Source organism: Hemiscyllium ocellatum, chromosome 39, assembly GCF_020745735.1.
Source record: "Hemiscyllium ocellatum isolate sHemOce1 chromosome 39, sHemOce1.pat.X.cur, whole genome shotgun sequence".
Taxonomy (NCBI): Eukaryota; Metazoa; Chordata; class Chondrichthyes; order Orectolobiformes; family Hemiscylliidae; genus Hemiscyllium; species Hemiscyllium ocellatum.
In genome coordinates this window covers 42,367,830-42,385,523 of record NC_083439.1, presented here as the reverse complement: position 1 = coordinate 42,385,523, position 17,694 = coordinate 42,367,830, and the positions used below count along the sequence as shown (strand labels likewise).

Below are 17,694 nucleotides of genomic sequence, written 5' to 3'. Positions count from 1 at the left end.
GAATTAATTAGGTAGTTTCTGTGTGCAATGGACTGGAGGTTCAACAATATTTTACAATAACAACACAATGGTGCTCTTAAATAAACAGCAATCTCATGACAATTCTTTGAAAGACAAATTGATAAAACTGCATGATCATTGTACTTTGATTTAAAAATGCAATTTCCCTTCCTTTCAAGAATGTACAACTTCCACAAATTCAAAATGAACCATCATCGATAAAGAAAGGAACAAGCAGATGTTAATTCTATTTTCTGTACATAAACATGCGATGAATTTTAAGTAAGTTATATATATATATATGTAAAAAGAAAGCTCTTATTGTGCTTCGAAATACAATAAATGTTAGCGTGAAATGAAATACTCTAATCAATTCAACTGTGTTTTCTCAGTTAAAATACCGTTCAATATTCAAAGTAATCGAGTGATTGTACGCTGCAATAGCTTTACATTAATTCAGTGCTTAGATATAATTCCACATTTATACCCCATATAGTGAAGCAAACTTGTGCCAGGAGTCAGAGGGGATAGGGGATGTCCTTAATGAGTACTTTGCTTCAGTATTCACGAGTGAGTGGGACCTTGTTCCTGTGAGGACAGCGTGAAACAGGCTGAAATGGTCGAACAGGTCGATGCTAAGGCAGAGAATGTGCTGAGCATATTGAAAAATCACAGGGATAGATGTCCCCTGGGCCAGAAAGGATATAACTTAGGTTGTTATGGCAAGGGAGGCAAATGATTACTGTGTTTTGGCAATGATCTTTGCATCCTCACTGTCCACTGGAGTCATACCAGATGATTGGAGAGTGACAAACATTATTCCCTTATTCAAGAAAGGCAATTGAGATAATCCTGGGAATCATCGATGAGTCAGTCTTACATCAGTTGTGGGAAAATTATTGGAGAGGATTCTGAAAGACAGAATTTATGATTATTTGGAAAAGTATTGATTGATTAGAGATGGTCAGCATGGCTTTGTGAGTGGCAGGTTATACCTCACAAAACTTATTGAATTATTTGAGGATGTGACAAACACATTGATGAGGACAGAGTAGTGGATGTGGTGTATATGGATTTTAGCAATGTGTTTGATTAGGTTCCCCATGGTCGGCTCATTTAGAAAGTAATGAAGCATGGGATACAGGGAAACCTGCCTAGTTAGAAAATAAATTGGATGGCTCATAGAAGACAGGGTGAGATTACATGGATAGTTTTCAGCTTGGAGCACGGTGACCAGTAGTATTCTGAAGGGATTAGTTCTGGGACCTCTGCTTTTTGTGATTTTTATAAATGACTTGGATGAGGAAGTAGAAGGGTGGGTTAGGAAGTTTGCCGATGACACGAGGGTTGGTGGAGTTGTCGATAGTGTGGAGGGCTTTTGTAGGTTGCTAGAGGACATTGGCAGAGCTGGGCTGAGAAGTGGCAGATGGAGTTCAACCTGGGAAAGTGTGAAGTTATTCATTTTGGAATTTCAAATTTGAGTGCATATTTTCAGATTAAATGCAGGATTCATGACAATGTGGAGGAACAGAGGGATCGTGGGGTGCACGTCCATACATCCCTCATGGCTGACATCCAAGGTGATAGGTTTATTGAGACGGTATATGCTGTGTTGGCTTTCATTCGCAGGAAAATTGAGTTTAAGAGACACGAGGTTATGCTGCAGCTCTATGGATCCCTGGTGAGATTACACTTGGAATATTGTGTTCAGTTATGATCACCTCATTATACATAGAATGAGGAAGCTTTAGAAAAGGTGCAGATAAGATTTACCAAGATGCTGCCTGGACTAGACGGCATGTCTTATGAGAAAAAGGTTGAGGGAGCTGGGGCTTTGGTCATTGAGGTGAAAGAGGATGAGAGTTTACTTGATAGATTTTTATAAGATGATGAGAGGCATAGATAGAATGGGTAATGAGAGTTTTCCCCACAAAGTGGCATAATTTTAAGGTGAATGGGGGAGTTGTGGGGAGATGTCAGAGATAGTTTCTTTATAGATAGTGGTGGGTGAGTGGAATGCACTGCCAGTGGTGGCAGTAGATTCAGATCCATCAGCGACTCTATGTGACTCTTGGATAGGCACATGGATGATAGGAAATGAAGGTCATGTTGGTTAGTTTGATCTTAGAGTAGGATAAAAGGTCGGAACAACATCGTGGCCAAAGGGCCTGTACTGTGCTGGACTGTTCTATATTCTATGGAATGAAATGAAAAATTATTATATATTAGCAACATATAGATTTTCAAAATTCTATTAGCATACTTAAGAATAATGATAAATTTCATCTTGCTGCTTGACTGTGCTATCTGCAAAAATGAACAGGAATTGTTGCAGGGAAAAGTAATTAGGTTTTTCTAAATTTATAAGGCTGGGATTACACAGATCATTCAAATGAGCAAAATTCACATTTTTAACAGTGATGTCAGAGATAGTTTCTTTATAGATAGTGGTGGGTGCATGGAATGCACTGCCAGTGGTGGTAGTAGGTTCAGATCCATCAGCGACTCTGAGCGACTCTTGGATAGACACATGGATGATGGTAAATGAAGGGCGTGTTGGTTAGTTTGATTTTAGAGTAGGTTATTCAACTCAGATACATATGCTTCCTTTATGGTTCTGTGGGTGCTCACTCACTCATTTCCTTCAGTTTTACATCAATTTCACACTGTATGTGTGGGTGGGAATGAATTTGCAAATATATATACTCCAACCGAAACCCCTCACCGGTCAGGAACTGTTTTTGCTACTTTCATCACTCACAAGGAACAGGAAAATAAAGGTTCAGTCACAAATCTTACAGGAACATAGCGGTTATAATCACCAGGAAAGGCTGAACAGCTCAAAACGCTTTTCTCAAGGAAAGAGGAGGCTCAGAGAAAACGAGTAGAAAGCTTTGTGTCTGTGTTTTCAGAGATTAGAGGTTGAAATCATTGGGTTGAAAGCATGCTTCATTGTCCCAGATCATCAAAGGTGCGATCTAAATGTGCATCTTGCTTACTATCTGTCTGAGTTAACAATCAGACGAACAGGTCAGTGTCTGTGTGTTTTTCCAAATCCCTGATTGAATCTGTCTCCCCCAACAAACTCAGGTGCCTCACCACATTCTGTGTCACGGAGAAACTCTGCCATTACAATGAGAACTATCTTTGCTGTCACCTCTCCTCGGGATTCCGCCTAATCCCAACTTCCCTTCATTAAATCCCAGCTGCCTCTAGTCCACCCACATTGACATGTTGAAGAGCTTGACAGGAGATTGGATTGAAACCGAGAGTTCAATCGACACAATGAAAGAGGAAGAAGGAAATAAACGGTGATTGTGGATCCCAGCGGATACAGACTCCAGGATTAATCCTTGTCGGCATTCCTGCAGTAATATGAGACAGCACTCCATGATGAGACTTAAACCCGGGTGGCAGGAGAGGGAGCCACTGAGCATTAGCAGGTTTAGTTCAAACACAGGAGGTTTGTTGAGTCAGTAACAGTGTGTTCGATATGAGGGTGAAGTGAGCAGTGAGGGGAAATGTTGCCGAAAGCCGCAGATGGACAACTTTCATTGGAACAGGAGGAGGTCATTCAGCCCCTCGACTTTGCTCTGCCATTCAGGATGATCATAGCTGATGTGTGACCTAACGTACAATTTTTGAAACCCTTTAATTTCAACTATAAACTCCTCTGCAACAGGCAAGATGAGCATTGGAAAACTAAACATCTGCAAATGTTGGGAAATCAGAAATAAAAACAGAAATTGCTGGAAAAATTCAGGAGGTCTGGCAGCATCTGTGGAGAGTGAACCTTTCAGGACCAGTGACCGGTCAGGTGACCAGCTGCAGCTGACCATTCTGCCTGTTCTGGAACCCTCTCTGGAACAGGTTCTGGTGCGGGAGGAATGAGATTGTCAATGACAACTGAGACAAACAGTAGGATGCACTCAATTAGAATTAGGAATTTACTTACCCCTCCCAATGGGACACTCACCGACACAGTCACACTGTGGAGAGGCTGTTCACCTGCCCCACATATGGGAAGGGATTTACTCGATCTCACAATCTGCTGAGGCACCAGAGATGGCACAGTGGGTTTAGACCCTTCACCTGTTCCATGTGTGAGAAAGGATTCATTCAAATCTCTCACCAGCAGAGACATCAGTGCATTCTCACTGGGGAGAGGCCATTCACCTGCTCAGTGTGTGGGAAAGCATTCACTCTGTCCTCTGACCTGCTTAAACACCAGCGAGCTCACTCTGGGGAAAGGTCATTCACTTGTTCCCAGTGTGTGGGGAGATTCACTCAAATGCAGCACCTGCGGAGTCCCCAGTGAGCCCACACAGGGGAGAGGACATTCAGATGCTGTGTGAGAGAAGGGATTCAGTGATTCATCCTGCCCACTGGGACCCCAGCGGGTTCACACTGGGTAGGAGCTGTTCACCTCTCTCTGTGACAAGGGATTTGCTGCATCTTCAACACGATTGAGAGACCAGTGAGTGCTCACAGGGAAGTGACAATATTTCTGGTCAGAGAAATGGGGAGAAAGAACGCTTCACAGCTCACAGAATGAGAACTGAAAAGCAGTTAAATCAAACCAAAGGTTCAGACAGGGAGGGAATATTTCCCTGGAGCTTGAGTAGCTGGAAAGTGGTGGTGTCCGGGAATAGACAGGATTTTGTTTTACAGAGGTTGAAAGTTTTAAAACTGTTATATTCAGACAAATTATTTTCTTTAATTTTATTTGCTGTTCAAAAAACTTTCACAACATTTTAAAACCAAAATTTATCTTTAACACAAGGTTTGTAAATGTTAAATAAAATCCATCAAACCATCGCTCACTGAAACCTGTTGTGGAAGTGCAATCTCTTGGCGAATCCCTGCCCACTCCTTCCTACCCGGGCTCCATGGCTACATACATACCTGGGAGATAGCAGCAGGAGGCCATTCGGCCTTTCAATCCTGCTCCACCATTCAATGGGAAACAGCTGACCATCCAGCACAGTCTCCTGTTCCTGCTGTGTTCCAATCCCCTTTCATGGCTCTACCTCAAGAACTATATCCAAGTCCTCCTTTAGTTTCACTGCCTTTTGTTCCAGTGACGTTGCGGTGTTACTGTGTGGGTGTAGGCAGGGGTAATGTGATGGTGCTGCCTCCTGGAGGATGCACTCAGCGTCCCTCATCATCCTGCAGTAACATCAACTGGGTTTCAGCAACTAGAGATAAGAAACCATTTCCAGGATATGGGCATCTCTGGCTCAGCCAGCATTTATTCCCCATCTCTAGTTACCCTTGAGAAGATGGTAGTGAGCTGCTGTCTTGTACCATTCACAGTCCATTTGGTGCAGAGAGACCGACAATGCTGGGAGGGAGAGTGTTGCAGGATTTTGGTGGAGTGATTCTCTATCTTTGGTTCTTCAAATGCTGGTTAACTTAATCACAATCTGCACATGACTTTGAGATTTCAGTCTGCAAATCTTCACCATCTAGCACCCTGTATAAAGGAATATGTACAGATTAGAAATTCAGAACAGACAATTCTAGTTTCTCTGGAATATCTTTTACCCCTTTCTTCCCCCGAAGCTGTAACCCGCCAACCCACTTTCTCTCTCCCACCATTCTGACTCTGCTACCCCCTAATGTACACCCTCCCCATTCTCATGGCTGATAAACAGATCCATACCACCACTTCCCGTCCCTGGTTAGACTCTGCACCCTTTCTGGGTTCACTTCCTTTCCCTTCAGTTGCTGCAAGTCAATAATGTAACAGCAGAATGAAACAAAAGGAAACAGAAAGGGAGATGGCAGATCCTGGACAGAAGAGGGTCCTTCAGGCTGGGAGAATGGGTCAGATCCTTCTTTGTTTCCCATTGGTCGACGCCCAGTGTTATGACGAGTTGAGGATGGCCTTTGGCCCCACATGGGTGTAATGACACTTTGACCTCCTGGCCCCCAACCGATATGTTCGTCCTCAAAGTATACTTACCCAAAGCACATGTTCCAAAACCCGCTCACATTCTGCACATGTAGCGTGCAGGGTTTCCCCACACACGTGCGGTCCCTGCCACAGGTACTGTGGGAGTTGTAGCCCCCATGAAGTCACTGGAGCCTGTCTCTGGAATGTGAATGAAAAGTATAGGCTGGAGGATTAGATTAGATTAGATTACTTACAGTGTGGAAACAGGCCCTTCGGCCCAACAAGTCCACACCGACCCGCCGAAGCGCAACCCACCCATACCCCCACATTCACCCCTTACCTAACACTACGGGCAATTTAGCATGGCCAATTCACCTGACCCGCACATCTTTGGACTGTGGGAGGAAACCGGAGCACCCGGAGGAAACCCACGCAGACACGGGGAGAACGTGCAAATTCCACACAGTCAGTCGCCTGAGTCGGGAATTGAACCCGGGTCTCTGGCGCTGTGAGGCAGCAGTGCTAACCACTGTGCCACCGTGCCGCCCAAATGTTGTGTATAGGATCCCCATTCAGACAGACAGGACCTGTGGGCTGTCACTGGGTTTTACTGAGACACCTGCTTCCACAACCTGATTTTCTGATGTAAGGAATATAGATTCAGCCAACTGGGGCGTGGGGTTGTTAATAGGAGGAGCAGATTTTAAGCAAAGATTGGTCAATGGTTAGCATTGCTGACTCTCAGCGTCAGGGACCTGGATTTGATTCCAGCCTTCGGTGACTGTGTGGAGTTTACACGTTCTCCCCGTGTCTGTGCGAGTTTCCTCTGGCTGCTCCAGTTTCATCCCACAGTCCAAAGATGTGCAGGTTAAGTGGATCGGCTATGCTACATTGCCCACAGTATCCATGAATGTGCAGGTTAAACCGTTAACTATGGGAAATACAGGGAATGGGTGAGTCTGAATGGGATGCTCATTAGAGTATTGGTGTGGACTCCATGGATGATTATCTCGATGTGTTGTGAATCTGTGGAATTCCCTAATCAAAATGCGGTGGATGCCAGGACAATGAGCAGATTTAATGAAGAGATACAGATGTTGAATTTGCAATGAGATGAAGGGTGAGAGAGAGCAGGTGGGAAAACCCAGCTGAGACCGAGGTGAGCTCAATCATCACCGTATTAAATGGTGGGGCTGGTTCGAAGGGCTGCATTGCCTCTCCTGTGCCCAGTGCTCATCTTCTTATGGTAATAACTGGAAAGCTGAATCCAAAACTCACCACCTTCACCTTTTGGAAAAAGCAGGATAATCAGGTGGATTAGCGTTCCAAACCTAGATACTGAGGGAGGGTGTAGGAGATAATGATTGTGCAATTTTAAACTGAGGGGAGACAGTGATTTATGATTTTAGATTTAATCGTACATTCACAGCGTGCAGAATACTCTTGTGAATATCGATCCTGTACTTTATTACAAAGCGAAGGTCTTTGACAATGAACTGCACAACACCCAGGAAACATCGCCTCACCTCGTAATCTGATAAAAGACTTCTGATAAATCTGGTTGAACTTAGAACACAGCTGGAAAGCTGGAAGATTAGATCCAATCCAAGATCCAGTGCTTAAACAAAGGAGACTACAATAGGATGAGGCAGGAGTTGGCTAATGTAGACTGGAAGCAAAGACTTTACCGTGGGAAAGTTGACGGACAACGGGGAATTTTTCGAAGTGCTCAGCAAAAGTATATATCAGTGAAAAGGAAGGACTGTAGGAAAAGGAGTAATCTGCCCTGGGTGGCTCAGGAAATAAGGGAGTCTATCAAAATGAAATAGAAGGCATACAAATTGGCAATAACCAAGGAGATACTAGGAGATTAGAAAAAAATTTAAAGACCAACAGAAAGCTAGATGGGCTTGGGGGAGAAAAGTGATGAGTAGCTGTCCCCAGGGCCGGAATAGCAGTTTACACTGGTAAAGGGGAACCTATTGTGTGGGGAAATGTGGCCTCTCATTGTTGAAGCACTTAACTGTTACCATAGAGATAATCCTGATCATGTTACAAATCACAGCACACTCCAAAAGCTTGTACTTCCAAATAAACCTGTTGGACTATAACCTAGTGTTGTGTGATTTGTAAGTTTGTCCACCCCATCCCAACACGGTCTCCTCCATAATCAGAATCCTGATAGACAGCCCCACTGAAACTGAAGTGCGTGTCAGATACCTGAGGGAGCCACAGGGGGTATGTTTTAACGGCAAAGTGCGAAACTGAACTAGACTTTCTAACTGACCGTTGCCGTGGAGATAATACTGAGAGACAGAATCTATTCAAAGTCCCAAACCACAAAAGGTATAAGAATGGGAGCTTTACACCAGACAGGTGGGGCTTTACCTGATGCTGCCTGGTGGTGTTCTGCATGTACACTATCCAGGTAACTGCCATGTCTCATCAATAAAGACTCTAAGAAGACCTCTCAGAGTTCTGTGCCTAGTTATTCCTATCCAGCAGGGTTCAGGAATATGAGTACACAGCAGTCAGTCTTCACAGTGGAGGATACGAAGAACATGCCAGTAATTGATAAGGAAACTGAGGAAGGTGAGGACCTAGAAATAACCATTATCATGAAAGAGTTAGAGCTGGGCAAGCTAATGGAGCTAAAGGTATCAGAAGTCTCTTTGCCCTGATGGAATACATCCCAGGATATCAACAGAGTTAGTGGGAGAAATAGCAGATGCACTTAGAGTCACAGCATCCTGCAGAGGCAGGCCATTTGGCCCAAACTGGCCCATGCCGACCAGAATGTCCATCCACACTAACCCCATTTCCCTGCACTTGGCCCATCTGCTTCTGACCCTTTCCTATCCATGTATTTGTCCAAATGTCCTTTACCTGTTGTGAGAGTGTACCCACCTCAACCACTTCCACTGGCAGCTCATTCCATATACATACCACCCTGTGTAAAACAATTGCCCCTCAGCTTCCCTTTTATTCTTTCCCCTCTAACCTTCAACTGATGCCCTCCAGTCCTTGATTCCCTGGGAAAAAGACTGAATGCATTCACCTTATCCATGCCCCTCATGGTCTTATACACTTCTAGAACAGTACCCACTCAGTTTCCTCTGCTCTAAACAAAACAATCCTCGCTTGTCCAACCTCTCCCTATAACTCAGACCCCTGAGCCCTGACAACATCCTTTTTAAATTGTTCTGCACTTCTTACAGTTTAATAACTGAAACCTACACTGCATTCATCATATTTCCAGTGTTTCCCCACGGCGCTGGAACCGACGTGACAACGCCAATGGATTACAATCCATGATCGAGAATGAACTCCTTTACAACAATCCTGTTTTCATAGTGTTTCCCAAGGTGCAGGTATCCTTGTGTCTTTCTGGTTGCATGGTTAATTAAAGACTTGTCCTTCTACAAAGCAAAGCTGTGGCTTAATTGTTCCTGGGAAACATGCCATGATTTTTCAGACTTTCAAAAACAAATGAACTCACTCTCCACAGTCACCACCCTAACATGGACTTGGCTGTACCTCAGTATTTTTTTCCAGTCACACTGAGATTTGGAATATTCACCCACGGACAGAATACACACCTTTCCTTCCACATGAAAAGGCCAATGAATATTCAGATCGGCACGGATCAAGTAACTATCAGGTCTGAACATGAAGTTCAATTTGAATTTCTCATCCACAAATCCACCCTTTCAGTACTCTACACCTGAGAAAACAACTCACCATATTAATACTGGATGGATCTTTATAAAACAATTATAGTATTAAATTGTAGTTTCATCTTTTCCAAAGTTTTAACTTTCAGTCTAACAATTTCTTTCATCTGTGAACTGAAATCCAAACCAATCTCTTCACTCCTTCCCTCCACACCCAGTTCTCTGACTCTCTCTCCTCTCTTTGAATTCAGTTTCCTAGCTCTTGTCTGCGGACTAAGAACCAAATCAATGAGTCTGATTCTGAGTCCACCAGGGTGGGGTGGGGGGGGGGGGGGGGCGCGTTGTTGGTGAATCCTCTGACGACAACCACCCTGCATACACTGCTTCCTGCACACTCTGGCCAAAACCCGTCTTACTAAAATGAACCAAATTAGAACTCTAATTGCAGGCCCATCCTTGTCACTTTCCATAAAAACCCTGAATCTTCACAAAAGAGTTCTGATAACTTTCTGCAAAACGCTGCACCACTGATAGTCTGATCACAGTGTCGGGGGGGGGGGGGGGGGGGGGGGGGGGGGGGGGGCGGGAAAGGGGCCATTCCCCTGGGTCCTGCTCCCAGAGGGAGGAAGCTGCCAATGATAGATTAATCCCTCACAACCACAGCCTCCTTCCCAGGCACTGTGCATACTCCCACAATAGGCCAGCACTGTGCCCATACACTGGTCTCCTCTCCTACAGCACGTGCTCCCGATCATACAGGAGTCCGGGAGATTGACAGCAGCTGCTGCCCAATATATCAGAATCCCTCCAGTATGGAAACAGGCCCTTCGGCCAAACAAGTCCATACCGACCCCCCAAACAGTAACTTACGCAGACCCATTCACCTACCCTATATTTACCCCTGACTAATGTAACTAATACTATAGGCAATTTAGAATGGCCAATTCACCTGTCCTGCCCATCTTTGGATTGGGGGAGGAAACCCGCTCAGACACGGGGAGAATGTACAAACTGCACACAGACAGTTGCCAGAGGCTGGAATCGAAACCGGGTACCTGATGCTGTGAGGCAGCAGGGCTAACCTTCCCGTCTTCTTCTCTATAGACGGGAAGGAGTGGGGCTGGAGAACTGGGGTAATGTGATTGCAAACAATGAATGAATGTGGAGGACACTGGGGGATGGACAGGTCAGTGAGGGACACGAGCAATGCAGCAGCAGAACGGGATCCTGGACAAACTGAGCAATGGGAGAGTCTGACAGGAGAGAAATTACAGGAAGGTTCTGTTTAGAGGCTGAGGCAGGGACAGCTGGGAGACAGTATGGCCTGGTGGCTTGGGCGGGTTTTCTAATCATCCTCTTCAAAGATGCTGTTCCTCAACTCTGAGCCCGATCCTCCTGGTCCAGAGGTAAAGACACTGCCACCATTTCCTGGTGGGCAAGGGATACGGGGACTACCGTTCAAAAGGAACTCAACTGTGTTGGTAACATTAACAAGACTCAATACATAGTCACTGACAAAATGCTGGTGTACTTGAACTTCATCCCGAATATTAACACCTATAACTGGGCAACGCAGACCCCGATGTACAGAGTTAAATCCTGGATATTAATAACAGTTTTGTGCATGGGAAATCATGTCTCATGAATCTGACTCAGGTTTTTTGAAGAAGTAACAAAGAGGATTGATGAGGGCAGAGCATGGACATGATCTACATGGACTTCAGTAAGGCGTTCGACAAGGTTCCTCATGGGAGACTGGTCAGCAAGGTTAGATCGTATGGAGTACAGAACTGGCCCGAAGGTAGAAGGCAGAGGGTGCTTTTCAGGCTGGAGGCCTGTGACCAGTGGAGTGTCACAAGGATCGGTGCTGGATCCACTACTTTTCGCCATTTACATTCCTGATTTGGATGTGAACATAAGAGGTATTGTAAATAAGTGTGCGGATGATACCAAAATGGGAGGTGTGGTAGAAAGGGAAAAAGATTACCTCAGAGTACAAGAGGATCTGGATCAGATGGGTAATGGGCTGAGGAGTTCAGTTTAGAAAAATGCGAGCTGCTGCATTTTGGAAAAGCAAACTTTTGCAGGACTTACAGTTTACAGTAAGTTCCAGGGGAGTGCTGCTAAACAAAGAGTCCTTGGAGTGCAGGTTCATAGTTCCTTAAAAGTAGAGCAGCAAGTAGATAGAATAGTGAAGGTGGCAGTTGGTCTGCTTGCCTTTATTGGTCAGAGCATTGAGTGTAGGGGTTGGGAGGTCATATTGCGGCTGTACAGGACATTGATTCGGCAACTTTTGTAATATTCCATGCAATTCTGGTCTCCTTCCTATCAGATGGATGTTCTCAAACTTGAAAGGGGTCAGAAAAGATTTGTAGGATGTTGCCAGGGCTGGATAGGCTGTTTTCCCTGGAGCATCAGAGGCTGAACGGTGAGTGGAAAGAATTTTTTAAAATCAGGCCGGGCATGGATAGGGTAAATAGACAAGATATTTTCCCTGCGGAGGGGGGAGTACAGAACTAGGGGAATGGGAGGGGAGGGTAGACAGAGAGGGGGTGGATCGAGAGGGTTGGGACAGAAATGGGTGGGGGCAGAGAGGGGGGATAGAGAGGGGAGGCACAGAAATGGATGAGGACAGAAAGCGGGATTAGAGGGGAGGGGAACAGACGGGGGCTACAGAGGGGGCGACCGACGGTTGGGGGGGGGGGGGGGGGACGACAGACGGAGGGGGAAAAGAGATGTGCGACCGACAGGGGGGCGACTGACAGAGGGGGGGAAAGGGGGGAAAGACCAACAGTTTGTGGGACAGACCAACAGGGGAGTGCGACCGACGAGGTGGGGGGGGGCGCGACAAAGGACTGACCGCCGGGGGTGGGGGAGGGGAAACCAGACAGAGTGTGGGGAGACAGGGGGGGAACAGAGAGGGGGAAGATGGAGAGTTATTTTATTGATCTACAACTCAACCCTGTTCCTGTTTTCTCCTCCTCGCATTAATTCCCTCTGAAGGGCTCAGAACAACTGCATAGTTCCTGGAAAGTGGGGTTTCAGGGAGATCAGGTGCTGAATGCGGCATTTGGGACACTGACCTTTAATGGAATGCGCTGGTCAATAAATGGACTCTGGTTCGACTCCACTGTCTGTGTGGTGTTTGCACATTCTCCCTGTGTGTCTGGGTGGGCTTCCTCTTGGTGTTCTTAATTTCCTCCCACAAATCCAAAGACGTGCAGGTTAGCTGGATTAGCTTTGGGTAATGGTAGGTTACAGAGTTAGGGTGGAATGCTGTTCCGATGGTTGGTATGGTCTCATGGGGCGAAAGGCCTGCTTCCACACTGTGGGGATTCTGTCACTGAGTATAGGGGTTAGGAGGTCACGTTGTGGCTGAGTAGGGCATTGGTCAGGCCAGTGTTAGAATACTGCATTCAATTGTAGTCTCCCTCATTTCAGAAAGATGTTACCAGAATAGGACTCAACTTCTCAAAGAAAAGTTCCTGGGAAGTGTTGACAAACAAACAGACCGTGCAGTGTGGGTTGATAGTTCCTTGAAAGTGGGGTTGAAGGTAGACCGGTCGGTGAAGGTGGTGTGCGGTATGCTAGCTGTTATTGGGCAGTGCAGTGAGGATAGGAGTTGGGAGATCATGTTTCGGTTGTACAGTTTATTGGCTCGGCCACTTTTGGAATCCCGAGACTGCTTTCAATTCCAGTCTCCCTGTTACAGGAAAGATGTTGGGAAACTTGCACGAGTTCAGAAAAGTTTACTAGGATGTTGCCAGTATTGGAACATTTGAACCATAGGGAGAGGCTGAATAGGCTGAGGCTATTTCTCTGCAGCACTGGACACTTTAGGTGGCTTTATCGAACTGTATAAAATTATAAGGAGCAATGATAGGGTGACTAGTCATGGTTTCTTTTTTCCCAGGGTAGTGGAGACCAAACAAATGTGAATCTTTTTCCCAAGGTGGAAATGACAAATCCTAAGGAGAGATGGCAAGTTTAAATGATATGAAAACCGAACCAACTGAAGATGCTGTAAACCAGGAAGAGAAACAGAATTTTCTGGAAAAGCTCAGCAGGTCTAGCAGGTGTGAAAAGAAATTAGAGTTAATGTATCTGAGGAAGGATGACCAGACCCGAAACTTTAACTGATTTTTCTTCACAGATGCTGCATGACCTGCTGAGCATTTCAACATCAGTGCAAGTTTAAAGGGAGTGGTTTGGAGTATATACCTGAGAGGAACTTTATGAAGTTTATAAATTGAAGTGAGACCACATCTGGGATTAATGACAGAAGTTTTGGTCCCTTTATTTAAGGAAATACATCATTTCATCAGAGGCATTTCACAGAAACCTGACTGGGATGAACCCTGGTTTGCAGGGATTATCTTTTAAGAAAAGGCTGAAGTAGTTGGGACTCCACTCACTGGATTTGGGAAGAATGAGAGGTGATCTCATTGTAACATGTAGAATTCTTAAGGAATTTGACAGGTTAAATACTGAGAGGATGTTTCCCATCATGAGGGAGTCTGGAAGCAGATTTTGGGTCAGTCACGGAATCACGGATTCTGTTTTAGATTCGTCAAGTTTAAGGCAACACCAACACGGGTCAGGGGTTTCAGTAGCAATGGAGCTGGGGTGAGGTGGAGACAAGCAACATTTTAGAGATTGGAATTCCTGGTGTTTGTGATTGTGTAGATGTCTGATCAGAAGGTCAACTTGGGGTTACAGATATGACAGCAATATTGTGAAGAGTATGGTTCTATCTCAGATAGTTCCCAGGGAGAGGAAGGGGGTTAGCAGTAAGGGAAAGGAATTTGTAATAGCAACTGAAGGCAATGAGTTTAACCACTACAATATTTCATTGGGGGAAACTGCAGCCAATCGCGTAGTGGGAGCGTGATGAGCAGTTTGATAACTGAGTAATGGAGAGGGATGATGGGGAGGGAGAGCTGAGCATTGTCAGTGTACATGTGAAACCTAACACGGTGCTTTTGGACGATGTCACCTCCTGGCAGTATGTAGGTGAGAAACAGGAGGGACCAAGGAGAGATCCTGGAGGGACACCAAATACAAGGAATTCAGAAAGAAAAGGGAGAGTGGAGATGGAGGAGGTGTTTGCAACAACGGTGAGGTCAAATATTAGTTTGTAGCAGAATGGGAGAGAAGGACATAACCAGAAAAGAGAGACAGATAGAACAAGGAACAATATCTGTGACTTAGTGAGGGGGAGTGGTGAGGAGGAGGCGCAGCCTAACACCAAAAACACTATTTCTACATTAGTGACGTCACCCAACTCCACCCTAGTCTCAGCTCATTTACTGAAACACTCGTCCATCCCTGTGTTATCGCCAGACTTCGTTATCAAACACACTCTTTGCCAACCTCCCACATTCAACTTACATGCAATCTCAAGAGTATCTAAAACCCTACTGTCCAAGTGCTCACTTGTACCAAAATTTGTTGATCCATCAACAAGCAACAATTTAAAATTCTCACCCTTGATGAAATTCCTGGCTGTGAACATCCCTGTCTCCCTGCACCACACAACCTGTGAGACCCCGACAACTCATTTTCTTTCAGATTCCCAACGATATGTTTATTCATTGCTTCACCTGTCTGGCTGTTTCTACTGTTGCCAAGGCAACACTGTCTGGAATTCCCACCCTAACCCTCTCAGACCTGCTTTCCTCCTTTAAGGTATTCCTGAAAACCTGTTTATTTGGCAGTTCTTTTGATCACCTGACCTAATCTGTGGCTTTATGTCAGAAGCTCTCAATAGTATTTCTGTGGAATTATAAACTTAAAAAAAAACAAACTGTTGTTGATTTGCACATACATTGTCAACTCTTCACTGTCGCTGAGTGAATAATCTATAACAGCACTTACCCAACCACATTGTGGGAGCACCTTCACCACACGAATTGCAGCTGTACAGGAAGTCAAACATCACCTTTTCCACAGGCAATGGGGCTTTGGCACTGATCACTGGGATCTGTGGAGGGAGAAACACACAGTTGATATTTCAGGGAGTGTAAAATGCATTATAGGGAGGGAAAATGGGGCAGAATTTGGATTTTCAAATGTGTGTTTTACAATGTGCACTACGTTTTGTAAAACCTCTCATTCCATACTGTGAAAATTTCCTTCTCTTTCTGGTCAATACGTCTTTCCTTTCCCCTGCCCTGCACCTTCACACATTTCCAATGCCTTGGCCACAACAACACTGTGCTGTCAGTGAGGTTTACCACGTGGTTGAGTATTGTCCCGCCCCTCATTCACTCCGATTGGTTGAAGCAACAACTAGCACCTCTAGCCCCCGTTCCCCCATTAACATCAAGAATCCGAGGCCCATTGTGGGCTGGAGCATGCTCAGTGCTTCCTGCTTTTGCTGCTGTTCATCAGGTATAAGAGAAGGGGGGCTCATCCCTGTTTCTCCTGATGTCAGACAATAACAACAACTACCTGCATTGTAGGGAGCCTTTCACATTGACAAATCTCCTAAAATGCTTCACGGATGATGGAAACGTTGATTAAAGAGAACGATTTTTAGATACATCTTTAAGGTGGACAGAGGGGGTTAGGGAGGATATTCCAAAGGTTTGTGTACTCGGCAGCTCCAATTGTGGAGTGATATAGGTGGGCAACAGCTTACAATGGAGACAGTTAGGGGCTAACCATAGGTTAAGAACCCCATGTCGAAGCCCCCTACCAGGCCTTGGTCTCACAGCCTGTCATTACACACTACCTATGGTTAGCCACTAACTGTCTCCATTAACAGCTAATCACCCTCCCCCAGCCAGATCGTTATCCACTCCTTTATCCAACCGCTCTTCTCACTCTATCCCCACCTATCCCTTACTCCTTATATCCTCCCCCCACACTATCTTCTGCAAATAAACTGACTTTTTTTCCTCAGTAACATCTGTTCTGTGGAAGGGACACCGGATCTTAAACTTTAACTCTGATTTCTCATCACAGATGCTGCCAGACCTGCTGAGATTTTCCAGAACCTCCTGGTTGTTGTTTCTGTTTTACATCTTCCGCAGTTCTTTTGGTTTTAATTTACCGGAGTTTGTAATTCAGGTCCACAGCCTCTGTCCCAGTCTCTGCTGTCTCTCCCACCCCCACCCAGTGACACTGCACCTGCACAGCTCATGGACAGGTGTCGGCTTGCTGGCCACACCCCTGATTCACTCCCATTGGCTGCAGGGGAACACAGACTCTCCTATTGGTCTGGAGCTGCCGTCAATCAGCCGGGCACCATTGCCATGAGAGTGGTTGACTCCTCCCTCTCTCTGCCCTGGGATGAGCTTCATCATTCACAGTGAATAGAGCAGTATCACAGAACACAGGGGCTGGGGGCTATTCAGCCCATTGGGGCTGTACTCTCTCTCTCTGGAGATGCTGCAAATCTGTCCCAAGTCCCCTCCCATGAGCCCATAGCCTCCCAAATCTTTCCTTAAAAAGTAAAATTCCAAGTCTGTTTCAGAATACCTGCTGAATCTGTGTCGTTCAGACTGTTCCAGATGCTCAGAACTTACTGAGTAAAATAGCGTTCACATTTTCACCTTGTATTATTTGCCAATTACTTGAAAATAGTTACTAAAAATTGTGACAGTGTTAACAATTCCTCTCTCTCTCTGTAAATTCAAGACCTTGCAACCAAATCTGCACAAGATCGAAATCACTGCTTCACCCTCTCAGCTCCAAGGATAATTATCTGTGCTTCAGCTAGCTCTGCACAAAAGAGAGGAATGCATCTTAAATTATCAACATCAAAGAAACAGACCTCCGGTCCAATTCGTCCGTGCCAACGAGGAATCCTAAACTAATGGATTCCCATTTACCAGCTATTGGCCTGTATCCATCAAAACCCTTCCTATTCATGTACCCAATTGGAAGCCTTTTAAATGTTGTGATTTTTATCAGCCTCCACTACTTCATCTGGTAGCCCCTCCCATACACACCCCACACTCAGCTTGAAAACGTTACCACTTAGATCCCTTCTAAATCTTTGCCCTCAACTTAAATCCATGTGCTCTAGTTTTGGACCCACCTAACCTGAGGAAATAGGACGCCAGCTGCTCACCTTATCCACGCCCCTCGTGATTTTATAAATCTCCATGGAGA

General features: G+C 45.3%; 1 long non-coding RNA gene across 4 annotated transcripts in view; it reads right to left on the bottom strand.

The window, feature by feature from the left end:
- Window positions 1-4,692: 4,692 nt before the first annotated feature.
- LOC132834333 (uncharacterized) overlaps window positions 4,693-17,694 on the bottom strand; it is a 33,221-nt gene continuing 20,219 nt past the window's right edge. For 3 of the 4 annotated variants that reach the window (XR_009647174.1, XR_009647176.1, XR_009647175.1), the window contains 3 exons: window positions 15,451-15,556; window positions 5,969-6,097; window positions 4,693-5,476 (listed from right to left, as the gene is read on the bottom strand). This is a non-coding gene — a long non-coding RNA (uncharacterized LOC132834333). Of the gene's footprint in view, window positions 5,477-5,968; window positions 6,098-7,177; window positions 7,238-15,450; window positions 15,557-17,694 lie in introns of all 4 variants that reach the window. The other variant, XR_009647177.1, reaches the window with a different exon arrangement.